Source organism: Teleopsis dalmanni, chromosome 1 (genome assembly GCF_002237135.1).
Source record: "Teleopsis dalmanni isolate 2A chromosome 1, ASM223713v2, whole genome shotgun sequence".
NCBI classification, from domain to species: Eukaryota; Metazoa; Arthropoda; class Insecta; order Diptera; family Diopsidae; genus Teleopsis; species Teleopsis dalmanni.
The window spans coordinates 23,240,481-23,258,680 of record NC_051846.1 but is presented as its reverse complement, the minus strand read 5'-3'; the positions used below and the strand labels follow the sequence as shown (position 1 = coordinate 23,258,680).

At 27.6% G+C, this 18,200-nt stretch overlaps 1 protein-coding gene across 1 annotated transcript in view; it reads right to left on the bottom strand.

The window, feature by feature from the left end:
• LOC119678396 (integral membrane protein GPR155) overlaps positions 1–18,200 on the bottom strand; it is a 31,771-nt gene that overhangs the window by 12,527 nt on the left and 1,044 nt on the right. The window lies entirely within an intron of this gene.

Sequence of the window (18,200 nt, the reverse complement as noted above, 5' to 3'; positions counted from 1 at the left end):
AAGCACGGCCAGCAGGTAATGCTTGTGTGGCTCGCGACAGATTTTTAATGTACCACAATTACGCAAATTTTATATTATTATATAGTCAAATATTATTTGACTATATTATTTGATTTTTTGATAAATTTTGATAAATTATTAAAACTAAATTTAAAATTTTAACCGTATTTTTGTTTTTGTCGAAAACAACTATGAACGTATGTATTTGTTTCGGCAGCCCTTCAATGTGTACAGTGATTTGTATTGGCCCGTGATGGTATCTGGTCTGGACAGCCCTGATATACGTAAACGCATAAAATTATACAGTTAATAAGTTTATATGTTTAGATGAGTATCCTTCTTATATTATAACACTTCGTTCAATAATGTGTGGACTAACTAATTAAAACACATTTTTTTGCCAAAATTCGTTTTTATTCACCAACATAGTCCCCTTTTAGGGAGATACAATCATTCCAACGCTTTTGCAATCTTTCGATACCGCCTTTGTAAAACGATTTTTCTTTGCCTTCAAAATAGGCGTTAGTTTCGGCGATTACTTCATCATTTGAGCCAAATCTCTTACCAAGGAGCATCTTTTTGAGGTCTGCGAAGAGCCAGTAGTCGCTGGGGGCCAGATCTGGAGAATACGTTGGGTGCGGCAGCAATTCGTAGCTCAATTCGTTCAATTTTGCCATCGTTTTCATCGACTTGTGACACGGTGGATTGTCTTGGTGGAACAAAACTGTTTTCTTCGCCATATGAGGCCGTTTCTTTACGATTTCGTCTTTCAAACGCTCCAATAATGCTATATAATAGTCGCTGTTGATGGTCTTCCCCTTCTGGAGATAGTCGATGAATATTATTCCATGCGCATCCCAAGATACAGACGCCATAACCTCGCCAGCCAACTGCTGCGTCTTTGGTCGCTTTGGGCGGCTTTCACCGGCTGCATGTCACTCAGCAGACTGCCGATTTGACTCTGGAGTGAAATGGTGAATCCATGTTTCATCCATCGTGACGTACCGATGCAAAAACTCCGACTTATTGTGCGTAAACATGTCCAAACAGCTCTTTGAATCATCGATTCGTTGTTGTTTTTGCTCCGGTGTGAGCAAACGCGGCACCCATTTGGAAAACACCTTTTTCATACCCAAATGTTCGTGTATTATGGTGTGTACACTGCCTGCAGATATCTGTAGAATGTCAGCAATCTCCCTCACTTTCACTTTACGGTCGGGCATAATGATTTTCAGTGTTTTTTCAACGTTTTCCGGAATAACAGCGTCATTTATTCGTCGTCCAGTAGATGGAATGTCATCGGTGTCTGTACGACCACGTTTGAATTCGGCATACCAATAACAAATGCTTCTTTTTGATGGAGCAGAGTCCGAATAAAGTTTTTCAAGAAATTCCTGGCATTGAACAGTATTTTTTTTCATTAAAAAACAATGACAAATCAGCACACGGAATTGTTTTGAATTCATTTTTCTTTGAAAACTCAAAAGTAGCGTCACTTAAAGCACTGTAACTTGTAAACAAATGGTCAGATTAACATATGATTTTGACAGTAAGCCTAAAAGGGTTGTCATTTTCGAAAAAAAATATTTATTTAGTATTAGTGCCGCCATCTATGTGTCAGTCACACACATTATTGAACGAAGTGTTATACCTATATATTATACATATATTATATTATATAATATAATATATTTATTTTATATTATATATATATTATATTATATTATATAATATAATATATTTATTTTATATTATATATATATTATATTATATATATATTATATTATATATATATTATATTATATATATATTATATTATATATATATTATATTATATATGTATTATATTATATATATATTATATACATCATATTATACCATATTAATACTTAAAAATTTCTACAAGGCATTTTGTCATATACCATTCTCTAAGTTTAACTATAAAATTGCAAATCGACTTTTATCATTTACGTTTCTGAATTTCTTCTGTTCTTCGAACCCACAGATTGATAATTTTTGGAGCCACCAAATGCGCAAGATTTTTCGTTAACATTACTTAACATTACTTTATAAAGATCTGAATTTCGGATTGCAGTAATATGGTTCCAGTTTTCAATTCCATAAAATAGAACTAACTGCCTTCATTTTAGCATTAAATATGCAAAGTTTTGTAGAGGTATATGTATATAGTTCCACATCTTTCTAAGTTGAATGGTTCGCTTTTATTTGTCATTTTTCGCCATATTTAATTCCAAATAAATCTTATAATATCTCATAGCATATCTATTAAACAATATAATTATTTGTAATATATTAATTGGTGTTTAATCATTTACATATAGGTAATTTTATATCTGGAAATTTACCCAACGTTATATACGGATTATAATAACTATAACAAAGCAATAGTCAACTGTATAAAAAGTAAGATCAATTTTATAAATATATTGTATTTACAAAACAATGTATAATAGAATGTTCTATTATATCTTATTTATCCACAACACAGATATACAAATAAAAAGCATTTGTGTAAACTTTTCTTAGTACGAAGTCAATATGCGCGCTTAAGTAAAGACTTACTTTATTATTATATAATAATTTGTTGTTCCATATACGGAAATTATCTCATAAAAGTACGAGTAAACAATATTTACTATAAGTTCAGACACATTTAATAGACGTATCTAATTAGTTCTCACACTTTAATGGGAAAATTTAATTCATTCACTTAGCATGCTAGACAACTGCTAAGTGCGTGAATGTTGACTTACTTCACGCAATCAAGTCACGCGTGCGTAGCTTATAATTAAGTTCAGATGCGTGGACACATTTCCGGCTCTTGCAATGCATTTTATTTTCAATAAACACTTGCACTTCAAATTTAATAAACATTAATTATATTTAAATTAGGCGTGACGAATGTGGTTTCTTTTATATCAATTAAATAAATAAAAATTGTCACAATAAAAACGAATTGAGAATTCTAGTGTTTTTATGGTATTAATAATATTGAATATCGCTACGAATAATATCGAATCGAATATCGAATGCAAAATCCAACGATTTGAATGGATTTTAGTAAAATTAGCTTTTGTTAGCAACTTTTCCCCAATATTATTTATGGTAATATAGATTACTTCTTGGGATATCGAGCGTTAAACACTAACAAGATCCATACCCTACGCTAGATGGCGCTAAATAGTATATTAAATTTTTACTCTGATTATACAAATGTCGCGTCTACCTGTTGGTAGATTTCATGTAAAAACTCTAACATTGATTAAACCCTCATATCTCGAAAACTAAGCTAAATTCATATACAGTAATCCCCCCAAAAAACGCGATTTCAAACCCCGTATAACACGGGCATTTTCTCATATTATATAACGGATTTTTACAGTTCATAATTAGCTTTACGTACCTTTGCACGTGTGTATACGGGATATACGGGAATACCCCTATAACGCGGAACCAATCTACCGCGTTATAGCGGGATTACTGTATAGCACAGTGAAAAACATTATTCAATATAGCTGCTTTTACGAAAGTATGATCTTAATTAGGCATGCCTGCGAAATTTAAATAGTGAATTGGATTTCAACTTTAAAATGCAATTCAAGATAGGCAATTAAGAAATAAAGCCCTCACGGCAAACAAAAAACCCACTTTACAAATCTTTTATCATGCCTGTCCTGCTGTATTGGTACAGAAGTTTGGACAATTACCAACAGTGATGAGAAAGCGTTAAGAGCATTCGAGATAAAAATTCTTCGAAAGATCCAACAGTGATGAGAAAGCGTTAGGAGCATTCGAGATAAAAATTCTTCGAAAGATCTATGGTCCTTTACGTGTTGGCGATGAGTATCGAATTAGATGGAACAATAAGCTGTATGACATTATACCACGACATAAAAATTCAACACCTTCGTTGGCTTGATCATGTCGCGCGAATGGAAGAAAGTGCTCTGCCTAGAAAGGTGTTTGATTTGGTACCCGCAGGTGGAAAACGCGGTAGGGGACGTCCGCATCTTTGGTGGAAGAACAACGATTTGGGGCGCTCGGTACTACCAACTGGCGACAGCAAGCAACTAATCGAGCTGGCTAGCGGAGGCTACGCTACTCGACGCAGTCAAGGACGACCCCGTCTGTAATGGCCAACTAAGTAGGTAAGATATCTTAAAAACAATTTGTAAGTTTTACATTAATCGATTTACAAAAATACTTGTAATGTTAGCTTTAAAAAGAAAAATTGGAATATGGTTACTATGTAACATATAAAGTTTAAAGAGCAGCTGTAAAAACAAAACAATAGCACGATAGCACAATGACCTTTTTCGAAGTGGCATAAATTAAATAAAATGCAGTACAAAAGAAATAAAAATGAGTTTTATTTTAATTCCAAAAATATAAATACCTATATTTTTAAGTTAAAATAATATTCTAAATACTTCAATAAGAGTATAAGACATTACTTATAATATTTATATACATATTTAATTTTGACAAAATCTTTTTATACTAACTTTTTATACTTTATATACTAAAGTTCGTTGTCAAATCAGCCTACCTGGTAAGTCTCCTTGTATTTATTCTTAAGAGATCTATGTTTTTGTTTAAGAACTAATCTTCATTAATAATAATAGATAAATTTTTTTTTTTAATTTTCCTTTTTTGAGAATTATCGTATTAAAGTTGTAGGGAAAAAAGTTGTACTTGTATATATTATCTGTAATATTAGTGTGATCTCTCGAGTTAAATTAACTTTAGGAGGTGATCTGTTAGTTCGCCATCTATGTTGGAAAGAATTTCTCGAAGTTGAAAAAAATAATTTTAATCTCATAATATCAAACTTTTGTTATGTTTCCGTTTCCTTTTTAAAAAACAATTTAAAATTTAGTAGGTTGTAGTAGTAGGTGCATTTATAATATTTAATGAGATAAGACAGGTTTCAAAAAAATATACCTCCAAAAAAAATAAATCTCAAAGCTTACATCATACATTCGATTTTATTCTCTCAAATATCCTTTAATTTGATACTTGCCTCTAATATATCTTTGTGTTGAAATGGAGGTTATAGTTATAATGGTTTAAAATCATCAGGTGTTAGTCCATTAAATGTCTTATAATTTTACATGTTTTTTCAATTTATATAGATTCAGAACTTATTGTGATTTAGAATCGAATTTTTTTGGAAAATTTGGAAAAAGTTTATTGTTATTATTTATAACAATTTGATAAAATAATTGAAATATCAAATTCTATGTAATGAACTGTGTGCATTTTATTATTTAATTACCAGCAAAACTTGTTTATATATATTTATTTAAGCTTTACTGTATTCAATAATATTTGTTCGATCTACTCGTGTAAGATCTTGAATTACCTTTGTAAACTTTAAAAATGTTGATATTGCACTTTAAATTATTATTTATTGTATCACAAATATCATAACACTTCTTTTTTTTAAATAAGAATTATGAAATAATAATAGGTTTGTATTTTACTATTATATTTTAATTGTCAATATTACATAGCAAAACTGTCAATTGACCAGATCTTATTGCATTTTTAAGTAATAATAAGGTAATATATGTATAATTAAAATAAAATCTAAATTATTTTATTAGACACATATAAAAAAGCTTACACTAACAATTTGTTGGAAGTAAATATTCTATTTAATATTTTTTAAGTACATAAATAATTGGAGAGACACGATCATTCGGCATCAAGAATGTCTGTAGTATATATTATATAGCAAAAATATAAGTTTAATGTTCAGTTAAAAGGCAAAAACAACAAATGTGACCATTAACTTAAAATTTGTAAGTATTATAAGGTTTGGGCAATAGAAGAGAAATTTTGTTTCATAAGAACAACAACAGGCCATCCGCATCGATAATGGCTCGCAGAGTGCTCCGCGAGCTTAGTTGTGAAGTTCTCATGCACAGTTGCCTCTTCGTTCTCGGAGCCACATCCGCGACAAATGGCATTATAGGGAAGATCTAGTTTCATAGCATAGTTGAAGTAGCTGACTGACATGTTTTTTGTCCAACTTAGACCAAGTGAACCTAGAGATCTGAAAACAGGACTCGTCAGCTCAGTATTGCTTGGCTATGCTTAGATATTTTTGTTTAATTGCCAGTTTAGCTGTTGCAAGTGTTCCACTGATATCTGAATATCTGAGAATTGAAAGTCAAGGAGGCCTTGGAAAGTTTATCCGACATGCAATTGCCGCGCTAACCCTATGATCAGGAACCCCTATGAGTTGAACCTTCACGCGCTTAGGTAGGTCATTTGAGAGAAGCACGGCAGTTTTGAGTTATGATTGATCTGGATAAAGTGCCTACCAGTGATTTAGTTATAGCTTGGCTGTCTGAGAAGATTGAAATAGTTTTATCAGAGATTTGATTGCCAAAGATTATTATCTATATATTGTGTTTTATATAGTATATACCAAAAGTTTAATTATACTAAAATTGTATGACATTGCCAAAAATATTAAAAACGATGTAGTGGTATAGTAGGGATAAAATATGACAATGGGTAAATAAATTTAAAATCGGTGCGTTAAGAGAAATATAAGGCTTCATATAAATATTTGAATGAATTTCAAAACCATTATTGAGAATTTATTTTGCTTTTAATGAGAAAATGTATGACTTGACAAAAGTATGATTGACATTTATATTACAAAAATGCCAATAATAAAACCTTTCCTTATATAGAGCACGTAATTTACAATGATGTAACATAATTGCATTCTAAAGCAATTATATTTTTTAATTTAAAATTTTAACTTAAGTAACTACGATACAAACTAAGATAACAACAAGAACAAACTTTCTTCAGTCTTTTAATGAATTATTAATTACTTGCAATTACTGATTATCTCCTTAAAAATGGAAATTCATTTAAACTAAATTGCAGTCGAAAACAAAATTAAGAAATAATTATTTGTGTACATTTTATGTAAATATGTATTCCGTATTCGTAATATTGTTCCCTTTACAACACGTATTTGACGTGTGAGAGTACAAATATTTTGAATGATAAAATCAAAATGAATTTATATAATTTACGAAAATGTATCTGAAAACTCTGCGACAGTAAATATGACTAAATATACAACATGTGTACACATGAAATTATTTTAACAAATATTGTATGATTAATGAATCAGACAGTATCGTGGTGGGTATTTACATTTATTTTTAAGCAATTTAAACAATTTAAATAAAGTAATTTAAGAATTAAAAAAATATAGAGAATCATCAGATAAATCTTTTAAAAATTTATCTATCTAAAAGATAAATTTTAATTTTCTTAATATTCTACTTTCTTCAGGAGGATTTGGAAGGAGGATTTCCATTTGTTAATAATTAATTTTTAAAACAAAGTATTTTATGGCGTAATTTCAAAGAAGTATGGAACCATTTGCGTATACACTCTCAACTTATCGATTTGGCATTGACTTCCTCTTCCGTTTACCTGTAACCTTATCGATCAGTTAATGTTTTCACCAAGAGATAAAACTTTTTTGCATATAAACCGGAAAAATTTCATTTGAATTCAACTTCAAAGATAAACAAAAAATTGACAGTAATATATGAATTAAATAAATAATTACTATACATAGTTATATTATATACTGTAATATGCTATATACATAATTTAATGCATTTTTAGTGGATTTATATTAAATACATACTTTCAAATTATTATATGGAAGTTTTTATTATAATAATAAAAATGTTTTCTTTGCAAACTTAACACTTTAATGACGTCAACTTTTTTGATAAGAGACCTGATTTTAAAAGTTATAAATAATAAATTAATTAATATACCATATTAATATATTAATTATCATTCATACGTGATTCGGATTTATTTGAGAGATAAAATATGGCGTACGCCAAATTTGAATTTTAGATATTTTTAGTAGACGACTTTATTATTTGATTGTTTTGTATAGATTATATTTTAAAGTAGACAAATATTATTATTGATAAAGTCTTTCAAAATACTATAAGAGAACGTTAATTTCAAAACAAAAAATAAAATATAACAAAAAGTAAATACTATAAATATAAGTAGTTACCCATAAAGTTTTAATTATTTTTGTTACGATTTAAAGATTAGATTCTTATCAGAAAAATTGCTAATTTTAAACAAAATCAGCAGCGAAAGTGATCCTAAATTTTAAGATAAGATAAGAATTTAAAAAAAGCTGAGATCTTTTTGAAGTATATATACTAGTGGTACAAATATATATGCAGACAACAATTTCGAATATTTAATATATAATTATACTTATCTTCAATATCTATACAAAGTATAATATCAGCAATGAATAAAGTATTTACAATACTTTGATTATTGTAATAACAACAATCGGTATCCACAAGACACAGTATTGATTTAATAGGCATCCATATTTACTTCATGGCTCTCAACAATTTAGTAATAATGCTTTAATAAGAAAATATTATTGTATATTAAACAATACAATAGATACATATATAGTAAGAATTAGTAAGCTTTCTAGCATTGCAATTGTTATTACCTAAAAATACACACAATCCCTTAGTTAAGAAAATATTAAAAATATGTTTAAAATACTCTATAAAATGTAATCTTGAAATCAATAACCGCTTATCTTGAGTGAAGTATAAGCCTTGAAAGTATGGTATATGGACGTGTTCAAAAGGCAATTACAACGACGAAAACTGTCTCCGTTCTCTCGAACAGAGGTTCATGCGATTGAACTATACATCAGAAAATATAACTTTAAAATATCTACTGTCATTTTTACAGGGCAATTTTGGCAACGCTGTTTTAGCTCATCACACTCAAATATCTTTCCAAAGATCGTTTTAAAGATCTTTCAGCGATCTTAGGCAAGACTGAAAGCTTTTTTCGGCTTTTCTAAAGACCAAATGAAAGATCTGCTATTGATCAGATCTTTCGATTGTCAGCTAAGATTTTATTCGTGTATAAAATTTTTTTTATATAAAATAAAATACATAATAATTAATTAATTAATTAGAAATACTAAAAATGGAGCAATTATTTCAAACTTAATTTTTAGTACAATGCAAACATAAATGTATTGATATACTATACTGGCTTTATAAAAATTTTAGAAAATATATTTTATATATTTATGTATAATATACATATTTTTTATATATTTAAATTTTTATATTTATTAGTATTTATTTAATATTGAATGACAATATCTACCACGAATGACAAATGATAAAACTTTTTTGAAAGACTTTTGGGCCGGAATAGCAAAAATCTAACAAACGGTCTTCCAGCCGATCTTACAAAGATCTTACGAAAGACTTTTAACAATCTTTGCCAGAATTACCCTGGTTAAAAATTAGTTTTGTCAATTTGTTTAGAATGCTTCAAACAGCTTCAAACTTTAATTAAGAGAAATACTGGGGTTCCAATTTGGATATCACAATATGAAGTTAACGAAAGTACAGACTACTTACCTAGAAGTGATATAGAAAACCTTGTTATTGTCATAATAACTATAGAATAGAATATTTCTATGGGATAAACAAAAGCTTCAAAAATAATTTGCGTATTGGAATGAAAAATTCCAATAGATTAAGATTATTGAATTAATATCTTAAGGCTTTCAGATGTTATGATTAAAATGTACACGTGAATTTTTGAAATAATTTTAAAACAGTAGAATTTTATTCAGATAATTAAAATAAATTATAAGTAAACAATGATTTATGAGAAAAATATTTATTTTGGTATAGTTTGCTTTAGATTCACCAAATCTGAAATCCCCTTCACATAATTATAATTTTTATGAATAAAATATTTGTTATTTTAGGCAAAGTTAGGAAAGATGAACGGCAATTGCACGTTTTAACTACTCTTGGAACCAAGTACCTATCGATAGTACTAACTAAGATTCTGGCGACCATGATTTAGTTGTAGAACTTAAAAAAGTAGTCATATTTTGTTGCTACTTCCTAAAACCTTTCAAATTTTGATATTTATTAAGACAGTAAAAATAGATGACAACACCTTATTAATAAAGAACATAAACTATTTTGTTATGTTTATATAGTTTTATATAGTAACATATAGTATACAGTTTTACATATTCATATATTCGTTGCATATATTTCATACAGTTTAAATTTATTGAGTGTGATTTTTGTAAATAATAACATATCAGTTGAGAAGTTAAGTTATAAGGGCACATTTTTTTTTGGAAAAATTATACTTTATTTCTCAACACAGTTTTCTTCAGAAGCAATACCACCATTTCGCTAACATTTCAATACCTCTCTTGTAGAAGGATGCAGGTCTGAGAATAGGAGTCTGCATGGGGAATTACGTCTTCATTGGACACAAATCTTTTTCCCGTGGAGTGTTTTTAAAGGTCTGTTAACAAGTAGTAGACGCTGGATGTCAAATCTAGTAAAAATACACTAAATCTAGATGCGAATTCAAATTGTAGTTTGAGCAATTTTGCAATAACAATCAATAACCTATTGGACAGCACATTGTCTTGATGAAACAGCTCTTTTCGCGTCCTCGTCATTCACATACGCTATTAATTGTATATAATATACACAATTGATGATTTTCTACTGATTTTGTTGATTTCCTCTTCTCAAGGTAGCCAATCAAATTTATATCATTCGCATTCGAAAATACGACCAGCGGGGATTGGTTACACTATTCGTCGCTTTAGACGGTTTTCACCGGAAAATTGAAAAAATGAGATTGTTTGAAGCTATTATAATTGTTGGCAGTAAAATAACAAAATATGTATGACAAGATCTATATAAGTCTTTTCCGATCTTTTCCGACTTATATACAAATATACATGATTACACTGACTTATCTTTTCATACCGATAGGTGTGGTATATAAGTGGTATATAAGTGGCCTTTTGACTACTCTAAAGTGCTTTTTAGGGAAGATATATAGTTTTCTTTTTTTGTGGTGAAGAGGTGGAATGCTTTATGCACCGTCAAACCGACAACGGCGGAATGGTGTGCCCGACTGCCTAACATTAATATGGACTGTACGGATTAAACAACCCCCTCTTCGGCGAGACTTATTCCTCTTTGGAACCGCTTTCGCGTTATAAAAAATAGTGATACAAAATGCATATTTTTATTAAAATTTAATAATTAATTTAATTTATTTTTAATACAAATTGTTTTCAATTGTTATCTATGTCTGGTAATTGATAAAATGAATAATGTAATTGCTTTTCAAAAAAAAAAACCAAATCAAAAAGACAAAAATAGATTTTAGTTAATATTAGAGAAAAACGAACATTCCCAGACTTACAATAGGTCACGTTTATTCTATTGTTTGTACTAAACAACACAAAAAGTTTTTTATTATATTAATATATTTTGCACTAATTTTTTCACGCATTGTTTACACAAATTTAGTGAAATTTTGCACAATGATGCTATGATCTGTCACGTTTTCCCCATATTTCCATAAAACAAAAAAGTAAGAATTATCAAATTCCTATGATTTTAGATTGAATACATTACAATTATACAATTAAACATTATTTTGATTACTAATTAAAATACTAGTTTTCGAAAAAAAATTATTTAAAATAATTAGCTTAATAAAACAATTATAAAAAACCGATTATTTTCATTTACCAGGAATTGATATTTCAACATATAGCTTATATGCTAGAAACCACTGATCGGTTTCCACAGACGATTAAATGGTCCGTAAATCAAATTTAATAGGTATGGATACATAGCCTGTAATTTATCCACTGAGACCTTACTTATTAGAAAATAAGCACAAAAAATGTCCAAGTAATTATATACCTATTTTGTAGCCTATATAATGTACCTACGCACTTACATAATTCATTATACATTATACCATAGATGCATAAAGCACATTAAAATAATGAGTATTATCAGAATTATATATATATATATTTTTTAAGATGAGCCATACTTTACTAAACAATATCACTTATATTCTCTTTGAGAACAATTGTTTCATTGATTGTTTTTTATTTAAATTCTATCATTTTGATAAAAATAGGTTGGTTCCAATATATCTAACTACTCAATCTGAATGATTAATATGCACGAAAACTACTTACTAGTTATTAAATAATATATTGCTTAGTTCCAATACCAGATAATTAGGTGAGACTCCATTTAATTACGACTGGTACTCCGAACTAGTAACACTAAGAGTAATAGCTATCATTTAGACAATAACAACATAGCACATGTTAAACATTGAATTTTTGTTATTTCCACTGTTCGATTTATAATCATTAAATAACCTTAAAAAAATAAATTATGATAAAATTGTAAAATTCCCCGAATACTGATATGAAGTTTTGTTTACAATTATCTGTGCTGATGACGCATCGCATGCAAATGTTTTATAAAATAACTCAATTAGCAGAACTCATCTAAAAAGATGCAAAAGCAAAGTAGCAAAAGATCCAAAATTTCTGAACAAAAAACTTTATAGAATTTAAAAGCATCAAGATACGAAAGTGGGTAATGTTCAAATTAAAAAATTTATAGTAAATAACGCAAAATAAATATACATTTGACAGATTTCAATTCCTGAACTTATTGTCCAAAAATAATATACGGACAATTTAACCAAAAGATGATCCAAAATCTAAAATAGCTATATGGTTAGTCCAAAAATGTTAGAACAAAAAAATTTTGATCGTAAAATAAAACAACAAATTAAATAAATAATAAGAATTTTCTAACGATTATTAATAATAAAGGGTATTATTATTATATTATTATATAATATAATAATATAAAGGGTATTATATTATTTTAGTAAATTTTTGGACTGGAATTTTGGACAACTATATACATAGTTGTTTTTAATACTGTCAAATTTAAAGAACTCAAAATAAGTGCATGTTGGTTCTGTGTATTATATACATATCTTCAATTCAAATCTAGCAGGGTACAATTTTTGACACTTACTGTCCAAAAATGTTCTACAGACAAATAAAGGAATAAATATTTCCAAAAACCTCTGATGATGTAGGTATATTTGGCAGTATCAATATTTTGGAGCAATCAAATACCGATTATAAGATGCGAAAACAACAACAAATTGTGTAAATAAACTTAATTTCGAATAAATAATTGTGATATTCTAATTATAACTAATACTTAAATATTAAATAATTTTATTATTTCTCATACTCGTATTACATAAAATAATGTAATAATAAAATATTACATTAGATGTATAAATTTGAAAATATCGTGCTTAGATAGAAAAGTAATTATAATTTTGAGAAAGATGCAATAATTATTGGATCTAAAAGTGATCAGTGTTCTATCGTGTATGTAATATATGTGTGTGATCTTACGAAGTTGTAATTTATTCGAATTAAAAAAAACTTGTAGATAAAAAGTGTAATTTATTTATTTGAAGCTTGGATAAACAACAATACGATTGACAGTTTGTTAGTTGAAATTGTAATAGTCCAAAAGTCAGTGTTGATTCTAGAAAATAGATTCCAGTGCAAATACAATTAGAAATATATCACATTTCGGAAGCAAAAAGCAGTTTATTCAAATTGATGTCACGAGCATTTGATGATAAGCAAAAAATAGATGCAGTCGTTTGGAATTATAAAATTTGATAGTTCTTATATAATTTGTAATGATTAAATTGTGTTATCAAATCTAATTATATATTATATGTATTTGTATGTGAATAAATAGTTTTTATAAGAACAATAAACATTTTTTATGTAATATTGCGAAAACACTATAAATTAAAATCAATGAGGAGGAAAATGAAAACAGTGTTGAAGTGTTAAAATTAAAAATATGCATATAATTTATATACAAAGTAACAATAACAATAACATCGAAAATATTATTAATTATATGTACTTATTAGTAATTAATTATATATACTTATTAATAATTATAGCAATAATTGTGTTAAATACCAAACATCCATGCGAAATTGTAATAATAACACATGAATTAATTCAATTTATTAATCAATTAATTTACGGCGTTGCTATATTTTTATTTTTAAAATCCTAATTATAATACAATAGCAACAACACTCAATTTTTATTATTTTTTAAATACCATTTAAAATGTGATTTAAGAATAAAACTGACTAATGCACTAAAGATTACCTTAAGGCATGTATTTCATAGCAGAGTTTGTCAACTCCCGACCCGACTCCCGACTCGTTAATATCATCGGTCCGTAATATTTTGTATTTACGCTTTTAATGATAACGTTCTTTGGGAAGGATATTGATACCAGTCCATGCAAAACGCATTGAATATTTTATGGATCACATAATATTATTTCGGTTCGCAGTTTTGGAATACATCGTTAGGAAAACATGTAGTAACCGATGCAGATTTAACTTTCACTGCTATATTTGGAGCCTAATTTCTGTATAGACTGATTTTAGAAAAAAAGGCTACAAAATCAACGAATTACAATTTTTTTGGACAATACATGATTGCTATACTCTTGGCCACAGTTCCAACTACAGTACCATTCGAAGCTATTGAAACAGTACAAAATTTAACTGTGACCTATATCATTGAGTACAATATACTTGATATAGGTTCCAGGGCTCCGAGTAATTCAAATAAAAAAATTGCTGCTGAACTAGCTAAACTAAAATTAGTAGTATTCTCAACAGAGAAACAAAAATTAATCGCATTAAAAAATGTATAGAGTTGAGAGTTTTTAAGAGTTACAAAACACAGGATGACTTGCCAAAAAACCAAACTAACAACTTACTAGGATAGACCAAAAATAAATTGTAAGAACGTATTTGGTATCACCGACGAAAAATACAAACATTGCAAGAGAAATTGGAAAAAAATTTTACATATGTTCTGGCCTAGAAAGATTCAAGCATACAAGTGTGAAAGCTTACAAATGGAGGACCCTAGCACAGATCCCTAATATTATTTTATTTATCGTATATGACAAGTTTTCGAAAGTTACTTTAAAATGATCATTATTGTCAAATTACAACAATCAATTTTTTGTTTTTTAATTAATTGAATTTTTGGATGACCATATAGCTGTTTTGAGTAATAACAAATACTCATCTTCAGTACTTGAACTCTCTAAACTTCTAATAAATATTATGCAGAAATACGTCTTGTTGCATACATGTGCAATGGTGAAGAAAACGATCAACATTCTTTAGAAAGAGCAACACAATTTAATAGGTGTAAAACATGGACTAAACTTCAACAGAGCATAAATTTCTTGATGCTTGTCATCCGGAATTATGTGAATCCCAGCAATAACACCCGCTGAAATGTAAAATTCAAATAATAATAATAATTATAATTATTATAAATTATTATAATATTAATAATAGTAATAATAAAAATAATGATAATAATTAATATTATTATAATAACAATAATTAATATAATATAATAATTATTTACTTCTTATAATATAATTATTATAGTAATAATTATAAATATTTAAAATATTTATTTATTTATGTTTACAGGTACATGTATATACTATGATTCACACTGGGCCCAATTCTCGAGCCGTAATTAATCGATATTATTTATACATTTATTTATTCTTCTCAGTTGTGTAAATTAAACAAATCAATTATCGTTAATTAAGAAAATCGTTTGCAATTTTAATATTAATTAGTTCATATGAACTTGAATATCAGAATTAATTTTTAATTTCAATGAATTATACAATATATTATTTTAAATTATATAAACTATGCTTTGTCTAAAATAATAATAAAAATGTTAACAAACATTAAAAATGTTTAATTTTCAACTTAAATTACATGTCACAAACAGTTATATAGAAATATTGACGTAGAAATATTAAGATGTAATTAACATACATAGCTTAAATATTAACACTTAATTAATAATAATTATCGAAATATATAATTAATTTACTAAAAATTTATATTACTAGTCTTTATTAAATAATTTAAAAAACAATTAAAAAATGTATTATTGCATTATTGTTTAAATTATTTTGTATGTACAGTAATCCCCCATTATAACGCGGTACTCTTATAAAGCGTTTTCATATTAAGCGATTTCAACCTCCCGTATAACACGGGGATTACGGGGATCATAATTAGCTTCGCGTATCTTTGCACGTGGTATACCTTTGTGTATACGGGGTATACGGGAATATCCCTATAACGCGTTTTCCTATAACGCAGAACCAATCTACCGCGTTATAGTGGGGATTACTGTACTTAAATATGCGCGTAGCTATGAAGCTGGTAAAAAAGAGTGTGTCACATTTGAATATCTTTCCTTTATTGAGAGTCTATAACTTTAAACCTGTCTAACTCGAAAAGTAAGCTTTATCGACATGTGGCTTGGACTTGTGATAATAGTTGACTCTTTTAAAAACTACTGTCAACAAATCGGCACGTTCGAAAAATCGGAGTAGCGCCCTTTATTCTAATAATTTTTATTTTTTTAATTTTTTTTTTTGAAACGAAATGAGTTGTTGTATTTATTCAATACTAAGGTAAATGTCAAAAGCTGTAGCAGCAGCAGCAAAATATTCATATTAGAATTTTTTTATCTTTGGATAAATAATTTCTTAACTGCATACACTTGATAAGACATTCTAAATCTATTTTTACGTGATATAAAATTTTATATTTAAATAATAAAAAGGTTATAGTACACATTATGACAAAGAATATTTTTGAGGATTTAAAAACTTAAGAACTATTATTAAATACTATAACATATATTATTAAATTATATTATAATATATTATTAAATTAAATTAAATATTATGTCATATATATAAATATTTATAGTAATATTATATTATATCATATAGATATAAAATAATTTGTTCTTATTATTTTGATTGAAAGCGTATTAAAATACTAATTAATTCATTTTAATGCCATCAATTATTTTCAATTTGAACTCAATTAAATTAATGAATTTTCATATATTTTGTTATTTCTCATGCACATTTTCAAATAATTCTAGTCAATTAAATGAAAATTGTTTTATTAAAATGTTAATGTTCACAAGTAATTAAAAAGATTTATAACTTTATATAAACCATAAAACCATAAAACCAACCATAAAATTGTTAGCGATAAATTTGACAAATAAAATCAGGAAATTAATATTTATATAAAACAGTATTTTTTACTAGTTTTATTTAAAATATTATAATATATTTAAAATAAAAAATGCAATTAATTTACTATTCATATTAATTAAATATATTGTAATTATATTTAATTAAGTAATGAAAATATCATTTTTAAAGTATAAATAAACAAAACTGCATAATATTTTTAAAGACAACATGCAAGAAAGTAATAAAAAATTGATTAAAGTTTAATGAACTTAATTGCTTACTTAGAATTTATTTATGGATGTATATGGTTTTTAAGAATTACTTAGCAAGAATGATATTTTCTTAGAAAATTACAAAATGCAGTTGCAATGTAAAATATATAAACAATTTAATCTAACGATGCTCATGTGATTAGCACATATCTACTGGCACTCTAAGAAAAGAAACCGGAACATCTGTTGTGTCTATGTCTAGGCTTGTAGGACTGTCTAACATATGCCAGTGGGTATATGTTGGTACAACACAAAACAAACTTAGGACGAGAATCGTTAGTTACAAACACGACATAAAAAGCAGATCAATTCCCAATGACCAAAAGACAGCATTAACAACCCATTGGTCTCTTATGAACCATACTCCAAATTTTGAAGATCATCAACAAAGATCCAAATTATAGACGTTGACTAATGCTAGAAATGTTAAATATCATGGAAGTTCCGGATTATCAGAGATTAAGTTACAAAAAAGACAAGACGGTCTTGCACAAATTTGCAAGTCTCTGATCAAAAAGAGACTAATTAATAAATGATCCTATATAATAAAATATATCCTCCATTGTTTGTTCATTCAAAAATTTTCTCTTTTTGATTTTAATTTCAAGTGTTATTATTGTTGTTGTGACTTGAGTTAGTGCTATTGCGCACTTTTACTCTTTTGTGACTGGGGGGCTTATCTCTGCCACACACTAAACTTTAACTATACTAGAATCAATATCATTTATTTGTCTTCTAACTGATGACGGACCGTAGATCAGCATATCTTCCTGTGCGTCCT